Genomic DNA, 9280 nt, shown 5'->3' on the forward strand with positions numbered 1-9280 from the left:
AAGTTAAATTCGTTGCAGGCCCTGATGGAGTTCAGAAGCCACGGACACAGGAGGATTTGTTAACCTGTCGACTGTGGAAAATAAGACACGAGCATTATTAATGTTTTTCTTAATGGTCTCAGAGAAGAAAGATTCCCTTGCATTATTCAGTTGTAAGTTATATCTGTAAAGTCTCTCTTTATAGATGTCATAGTGAACCTGGAGTCTGTTCTTTCTCCACCTGCGTTCAGCTTTTTAGACTGAAAGTTATCTACTAGCTCATCTACTGAGTTGCAGCCCAAGGTTGAAGTAGCAGAGTAAGCTTGAATAAAAGTTTCCGTGGCATTGTCCCTTAAAGGTGCGTTTTCTTACGATGTCCCTTTGGCTAAATGAGTCACTGGAAATGATGCTTTCAAAGGTAACAGAAAAATGATCAGATAGGGCAACATCAGTTACATTGATCTTGGAAAGGTCTTCAGGGTTGTCAATGTAAACGTTGAAGTCTCCCACAATAATTAAACAGTCATAATCAACACAAATCACAGATAGGAGGTCACTAAGATCATTAAAAAATTTAATAAATAAAAACCCATCCATTGGGGACCAGTGAGCAGCTATCACAGCACCCAGGGAATAATCTGGGGTTAAGGGTCTTGTTCAGGGACCCACAGTGGCAGTCTGTGGGGATCAAACCGGGTACTTACAACCTTCTCAGGGTTCATACACACCACTCTAACTACTAGGCCTGGGGCTTGTCTCTGCTCTTCCCACAGGGATAGCTGCCTGCCTGGGATGGGCAGGCAGCTATCCCTGTGTTGCTTTTCTTTTTATATCTCTCTTTGCAGGTGTAGAAGCAGACTCAGAGGATGTTATCTTGTTTTCTCTTTTTCCACTCCTCTATTTTTTCACCTTTTCTCTGAGCATTTTGTCTCATCTGTGTCTCTTCTTCTCTACCTTTCCATTTTTGTGTCCATTAGACATGAAATAGTCCCAGCATAAAATCTAATGAAGCTTTCATAAATCAAGTGGAGCACTATTGTGAAAGCAGTAACGCTCCACTTGTGAAAGTAAAACCTGTTGGGCTCTTTTTGGCATTAAGACATCGATTCTTAAAGCTACACCGCCAGACATGACATGTAAAAAAGAAACAGAAAGAAACACAATAGAAAATGAATTACAGCAAAGATCCAAAGTCCCAGACGAGTGGAAACTCTTCCTCAAAAACCTTTCATAGTGACATAGTTTTTATTAATTTTCTGCTGGTACTTTGAATGTAACATTTCCAGGTTGTAGCGACAGAAACACAACCCAGGAGTCAACCCAGGATCTCATATGGATTTCCCCGTTCTTCACATCTACTTCCTGCTCCTGTCGACAGGTTTGACGTTCTGGTAAATCAATTCCCCAGAGGGATAATTTTCATAATCACCACCCTAAAATAAAAAAAAAATAAAAAATAAAAACTGTCAGTCTTTAATCGACACATCAATGGCATTTATTTAATTAATGTCGATTTAGAATTATCATGTGTCGTGATTAAAATTTTGTAGACATAAAATGTAAATAATCTTTTTGTTTTTAATAAGAAATCCTTTAAACTTAAACCAAGACTGATGGATTACCTGCTGATCAGTTCTGTCAGATCCTCCTGCCTTCGTACCTGGAGGAATTTAAATTAATGGCAAATGTTAGACATTCCTGAAATAATTGATAAAAACCCATTTACACCAACGATCAGTCCAGCCGCTCAGACATGAATCACCTGATCAGTAAAATGGATTCAACTCAGAGTGACAGACTCAGGAATTTAATTTCATGTTTTATTCCTTTTTCTTCTTTTAATGCATGTTTATAGTTTGTAGTAATGTGCAACACTTTAAAACACTTTGTACATAAAGTTGGTATTGTCTCTGATCAGCCTGTTTCTACATTGCTTAACCAAAACGGTAAAGAGTTTTACTAATGTTATATACAGTTAATTGTCATTAGAGCCACTCTATGCATCATGTTAACAAACCACACATTCAAGTGTATGTATGTATACGTGTGTATAAATAAGTACTAATATATAAGTATATGATGATTGAATAATGAGGCAATAGTGATATTATAAGTTAATACTGTAAATTTCACATATTGTAGTATAAAATCTGACCGGTCAGTATTCCTCTGAACACATAATTTCCTGCAGGCTCAGTTTTTGGACCAAATCAGGCTGGATTTATTCATGATACAAAATAATATCTCAAATAAAATCTCAGTAATATCTGAGCACTTTTTCGACATACAATGTTTACAAAATGCAGTTTGTATTAGACTTTCTCATCATTTTGAGTTGGGTTATCTTTTGAGGCGGCTGCTTGGTTCGGACTCCTCAGTCCCTCTAACTGTGAGCCGAGCCGGCGGCTGCAGTAGGCATGGAGACATTGGGGCCCTCTTGCTTTCTGAAGGCGACCTTTGGCTGCTATCACAGAGGAAGTGGTGAACCCAGCGCACATTTCCACTTGATGTCACTTGATGGCAGAGCAGGGCAGCGCGGCAGCGAGCTGAGCACAGAAATCAACGTGAAGCTGGCAGTGTTGCTCATAACTTCACTTTGAGGGCAGCACTGTGAGCCAGCGGTGTCAAAAGTATTCACATTTATTACTCAGATAGGAGTTTAGATACCAGGGTTTAAAAACAATTATGTTGAAGTATCAACTTCCTATCAGAAATAATCATGCAGAATTATTTTTTATGCGCTGACCACTGTGAGACGATTACACCAAGAGTCTGAAACATCAACCTGTTTGTATAGATTTTTATCTCAGAGTGACCCAGCTGCTCTCTGCTCAGTATCAGCAGCTGGATGGGCCTTAACCCTTGCAGGTGGCAGGTTGTTGTTGGCATAGAGCTGCAGCCTGTGTTCAGACAGCGACAGAAATCTGTAGCTCCCTTTGGTTTCACACCCTGGCTGCAGATTCATGTGCCCCACACCGTTAGCAAGCTCTGACTGGTTCCCATGTGCCACTCATGTTGCTGCTGATCTTTCCCCTTCTTTTTATGGGTTTTGCTACCCCCCCCCAACCCACAGAATGATCTATGTGTTTCCTGTTGTTTACCTTTCCGATGATTATGACACCTTTTTGTGCAGAAAACCAGCAACACCCCAGATAACAGGATGCCAGTGACGGCCAGACCAACAACCAGCAGAAGCTCTGCAGACATTTCTAAAGACACAAACACAGTGGTTAGTTTCTTTGTGCATAGAACCAACATCTCCTCAGATGCAAACGAAACAATGTTTGAAGACTTTGTTGTTTCAAAATGTAAAAGTGCACAGCAAGATCTTAAAAGGAAATATTAATCTGTGGATTTTGTTTCTGTTGAACACTCTCAACATAACATACCAGGTAGAAACAGATCTCCATTTAGAGTACCAAAGGTTAATGAACTAAAAACTGAGTGGATGTACCTTTAGATGTTGGCATCTCCTCCATGCTCAGAACTGACTGATTAGTGGTTTCAGAGGAAGGTGAAGGTGTGAGACTTCCTGAACTGTTGCCAAAACTCAGTGTGGCTGTTGGTGTGAAGGCTGAATCACCTGAAGCTGAACTGGGGGTTGATGAGGCAGACGCTGAAAAAATGCAGAGACCAGATGGAAGATTAAGAGGTGATAAGTGACACATTTTGACCATCTGGGACAAGAACAGATAAGGAAAATAAAGATGGACTCCTCAGAGATGGATAAACAAACATTAATATCTGCTCTTTACTGAAGAGTGGAGAGAAGAAAGCATCACTGGAAGAAGGCAGCAGGAAGTCAGGTCTACGAAAGGTTCTCTGGTCAGATGTAACCAAAACTGAACCTTTGGGTCTACGTCTATGCTAATCCCCAAGTGTTGCAGAACCCTGACACCCTGGAGACACCCACAGTGAAACATGGTGGTGCCAGCGTCATGCTGTGGGGACTCCCTCCAAGTTCATATGTGCTCAAGGTTTCAATTAGTTCCTTTTACATAGTATGACTGAACAATAATCAGCTTCCATCTGCACCTACTGAAAAAGTTTCCTTCAATCTTTAAAAAAAACTATTTGATTAGAGTTGTATTTAAACGTTAATGTTGAAGTTTGTTATCTAACTTGTCTTATATCTTGGCCTACTATTCCATTGCCGTATGCTTTCCTCTGTAATGTATTTCCTTTGTCTCTGTAATTTTTTCTTTCTTTTTTAATGTTTTATTTTTTTGTTCATGTATAGCACTTTGAATCATCTTGCTACTGAGAAGTGCTTTATATTTAAACTTGCCTTCAGAGATAAAATGTTTCAGCAGGTTTAACAGAAACTCACCTTCAAGAACAACGAGTCTGAAATCCTGGTAGGTGACTGAGGACAAAGAGTCGCCCAAACCACATCTGTACAGTCCTGAGTCAGACTCATGTAGGTTTGAGATGTTCACAGAAAAAAGGTAAGTATCTGTTAATACATTTTTAACACATTCAATGCTGTATCGTTCCCTCTGAGCTGCATGCTGCTGGGTTTGAATCAGAATGTTTCCTCCTGCACAGTCTTCCCTGCAGAAGACCTTCCATGTTCCAGAGAAAGTAATGCCACATGTCACTGAGAAGTCTTCTCCAGCTGCTCCATGCAGCTGTTTCACTGCTTGGACAGAAGGGCTGTTTGTCACCTGCAGAGCTGCAGAGGAGACAACGAGGTGGGTTAGAGTCTGCTGAGGAAACCACAAGCTGACCACAAGATCAGTTTCAGCATTACACACATGAACTCTGTCCAACTTAAAGCAAAGTTTTGATTAAAACATTGAAACTCTTTAACCGCTCATTCAGTAGATGCAGGTGGAACCAGAACTGATGCTCCCAGTTTGTAGAGTCCACCTGTGTGTGATCTAATCTCAGTATAATTACAGCTGCTCTGTGATAGCCTTAGATGTCCAGAAAACCTGCTGGAGTCTGCAAAAGACTTGAGACTGGGGTGGAGGTTTGCCTTCCAGGAGGTATATAACCCTAAAAATAAAGCCAGGGTGACAGTGGAACGGTTTAAAACTAAATATATTTATGTGTTTGAATGGCCCGTCAAAGTCCAGCTCTAACCCCAATCGAGAATATGTGACAAGATCTGAAAACTGCTGTTCTCACACACTCTCCGTCTAATCTGACTGAGCTTGAGCTGTTTAGCAAAGAAATATTTCAGTCACTAGATGTGCAAAGCTGGTTGTATTAAACATAAGATCTCTGTCAGGAAAATCATTTTTGATCAATGACTTCATTACTGACAATAATCTTGATGTAATGTTTTTAACAGAAACATGGTTACATGAATCTAGTGAAGCAGTTATTCTGATGGAGTTGACACCTCCAAACTACAATTTCCTTTGTAAGAGCAGACAGCAAAGGAAAGGTGGAGGAGTAGCAACATTGTTTAATGATTCACTAAAGTGTAAAAAGGTGTTTTTGGGAAAATTTAACTCTCTTGAACATTTGGCTCTCCAGGTAAAGAGCCCGGTACGAACTATGTTTCTGAATGTTTACAGGCCTCCTAAGTCCACATCAAACTTTTTTAATGATTTCAGTGACCTGCTGTCTGTGATATGTGTTGATTATGACTGTTTAATTATTGTGGGAGACTTTAACTTTCACGTTGACAACCCTGAAGACAGAAGTGCAAAAGAACTGTGTGACACACTTAGAAACTTTCATTTAACTCAGCATGTTAAACAGCCAACACACACACAGGAACATATTTTAGACTTAATCATCACTAAAGGTCTAAAGATTTCTAAGATCAATGTAACTGTTGTTGCCCTATCTGATCACTTTTCTGTTACCTTTGAATGTATCATTTCCAGTGACTCATTTAGCCAAAGGGACATCGTAAGAAAACGCACCTTTAAGGACAATGTCACTGAAACTTTTATTCAAGCTTACTCTGCTACTTCAACCTTATGCTGCAACTCAGTAGATGAGCTAGTAGATAACTTTCAGTCTAAAATCTCAGACATCATTGACTGCATTGCTCCAGTTAAAGTGAAGGTTTTTTCCAGGAAGAATAAATCTCCTTGGAGAAATGCTCCAGCAGTTAGAAGTGAAAAAAGAGAATGTGGAAAAGCTGAACGCAGGTGGAGAAGGAACAGACTCCAGGTTCACTATGACATCTATAAAGAGAGACTTTACAGATATAACTTACAACTGAAAAATGCAAGAGAATCTTTCTTCTCTGAGATTATCAATAAAAACATTAATATTGCTCGTGTCTTATTTTCCACAGTCGATAGGTTAACACATCCTCCTGTGTCCGTGGCTTCTGAACTCCACTCCACCAGGGCCTGCAATGAACTTTCTAACTTCTTTACAGAGAAAATCCTAAAGATTAGAGGATCAGTTTGTACATACATATCAAGTTCAGTACCAAAGTCATGTTGACGGCCCTTATCAAGGTGTTTAATGACATCCATATAAATGCAGACTGTGGAAGAACCACCGTGCTGGTTCTATTGGACCTTAGTGCAGCATTCAATACTGTCGATCACTCCATTCTGTTAGAACGCCCGGAGAACTGGGTCAACCTTTCTGCTACAGCACTTCACTCATTTAAATCCTACTTAAAGGACTTTTAGTGTCAGTAGGTAACTTTACATCAAAGATGACAAAAATCACATGTGGGGTTCTCCAAAGGTCCATCCTGGGTTCTTCCTCTTCAATATCTACATGCTCCTCCAGCTCAGATCATAAAAACAACATCAGCTACCATAACTATGCAGACGACACACAGCTCTACATCACCATGTCACCAGGTGACTATGGACCAGTTCAAGCTCTGATTAAATGCCTAGAAGAAATCAATGCCTGGATGTGTCAAAATGTTCTTCAATTGAATAAAAACTAAATGGAAATAATTATTTTTGGACCAATAGAGGAGAGATCAAGAGTTAGCTCACAGCCTCAGTCGCTTCAGCTAGGAACCACTGATCAGGCCTGAAACCTGGGAGTAGTGATGGACTCACACCTGAACCTCCATCTGAAGACAATTACAAAGTGGACCTTCTAGAACCTGGAGAACATTTGCAGGATTAAAGGACTGATGTCTCAACAGGATCTGGAAAAACTAATCCATGTTTATCTTTAGTAGAACTGATCACTGCAACGGTGTTTTCACAGGTCTGCCTAAAAAGTGGATCAGAACGCTGCAGCTGATCCAGAACGCTGCTGCCCGCGTCCTCACTAAGACTAAGAACGTAGAGAACATGGACCCGGTTCTAAAGTCCTCACTAAGACTAAGAACGTAGAGAACATGGACCCGGTTCTGAAGTCCTTCCACTAAGACTAAGAACGTAGAGAACATGGACCCGGTTCTGAAGTCCTCACTAAGACTAAAAACATAGAGAACATGGACCCGGTTCTGAAGTCCTCACTGAGACTAAGAACGTAGAGAACATGGACCCGGTTCTGAAGTCCTCACTGAGACTAAGAACGTAGAGAACATGGACCCGGTTCTGAAGTCCTCACTGAGACTAAGAACATAGAGAACATGGACCCGGTTCTGAAGTCCTCACTAGACTAAGAACGTAGAGAACATGGACCCGGTTCTGAAGTCCTTCCATGGCTCCCTGGATCTCAGAGAATAGACTTTAAAATCCTTCTGTTAGTCTATAAATCCCTGAATTAGCACCTAAATCCATCACAGACTTGTTATCAGGGCATCAACCCTCCAGACCACTCAGGTCTTCTGGCTCCAGTCTGCTCTGCAGAACCAGAACCAGAACCAGAACCAGACAAGGGGAAGCAGCATTTAGCTCCTATGCTCCACTGATCTGGAACAAACTCCCAGAAAACTGTAAAAGTGCTGAAAGCCTGAGTTCCTTTAAATCAAGATTAAAAACACATTTGTTTTGGATTGCCTTTAAATGTTAATGTTGAAATTTGTAGTCCTACACAACTGATATCATGACCTGCTGCTACTTTTCAAGTGCAATGTGCTTTCCTCTATAATGCTTTCCCTCTTTCACTGTTATGCTTTTTTCCCTTTTTTTGTTTATATACAGCACTTTGAATCGTCTTGTGCTGAAAAGTGCTTTATAAATAAACTTGCCTTGCCTCAGTAAGGGAATTGAAGATGGGTTGTGTCTGGGTCTTCCAGCAAGACAATGAAGCACACAGACTGTCGGCTTCTTACGAATTCAATTCGACTCAATCAATTTAATTTTATTTATATAGCGCCAGTTCATGAAACGTGTCATCTCAAGGCACATTACAAAGTCAAATTCAATCAGATTATACAGATTGGTCAAAAAAAATTCCTATCTAAGGAAGCATATCAATGTCCTTGAGTGGCCTAGCCAGTCTTCATACCTGACCCTAATCAAAAATACTGTATTTGTAGGGAGCTGAAAGTCGGTTTAGCCCAACGACACCCGGAAGCTGAAGGACCGGTTTGAGGAGTGGTCCAACATCCCTGCTGCAGTGTGAGCAAACCTCGTCAACAACTACAAGAAACGTCTGATATTTCATTGCAACAAAGGTTTCTTTGCCAATTATTATGTTTTGTTTGTCTGATATATCGCTTATGTCTTGCAATAAAACACTAATTAGGCAAAAACGGTATCCACATACTGTTTTCACGGTATGTGGATATCTTTTATCGTTTTCTCATCACGTCATTTCAAGTTACCATGGTGACAAAATTATCCAAAAAACACCAAACAACTTCAGCTTACTCGCTCAATTTTCACTCTACGTACACAAAATATACATTAAAACGTAGATATTTTTGTCTGGATTCAGGAAATGTAACTCATTGGTGTGGGACTTATAGATATTTTGCAAATCACCTCAGACCGGCAACAACCCCAAAGTCAAAATTATCAATCAATCAATCAATCAATCAATCAATCAATCAATCAATCAATCAATCAATCAATCAATCAATCAATCAATCAATCAATCAAATTTTAATGTCAATTACAATTTGCATTGCAATCGAAAAGTCAGTTCCAGTACAACCGTCCATCACATAAACAAACAAACATTTTGGGGGGAACGATTGACTGAGGCCTTGCGTTGCCAAGGAACGCAGCCAGCCAGCCGCTGCTAAATAGCGAAGCCGTCAAGGCCACATTCCTCCAAACAGCCCCGAACCCCGCCTACACGGAGTTCACGAGGCGCTGCCCTTGAACTGTCGAAGGAAGTGCAACAACATGGGGGAAAGAGAGGGGGAGAAAAAAAGAGACAGATGTTTGCCTATTTATGCTCTCACCAATAAAGAGACAAACAACCGACATAAAAAAAACCCTCATAGCACGAAAAGGAC

The 9280-nt window shown here is 40.4% G+C and overlaps 1 long non-coding RNA gene across 1 annotated transcript; it reads right to left on the reverse strand.

Annotated features, from left to right (window-relative positions):
- Nucleotides 1-1211: 1211 nt before the first annotated feature.
- LOC105921747 lies at nt 1212-3575 on the reverse strand. Its single transcript, XR_002427519.2, has 4 exons — nt 3434-3575; nt 3081-3188; nt 1602-1639; nt 1212-1412 (listed from the first exon to the last, which is right to left on the reverse strand). It is a non-coding gene; the product is annotated as an uncharacterized LOC105921747 (long non-coding RNA).
- Between the last annotated feature and the right edge of the window lie 5705 nt (nt 3576-9280).

Source organism: Fundulus heteroclitus, chromosome 1 (assembly GCF_011125445.2).
Source record: "Fundulus heteroclitus isolate FHET01 chromosome 1, MU-UCD_Fhet_4.1, whole genome shotgun sequence".
Taxonomy (NCBI): domain Eukaryota; kingdom Metazoa; phylum Chordata; class Actinopteri; order Cyprinodontiformes; family Fundulidae; genus Fundulus; species Fundulus heteroclitus.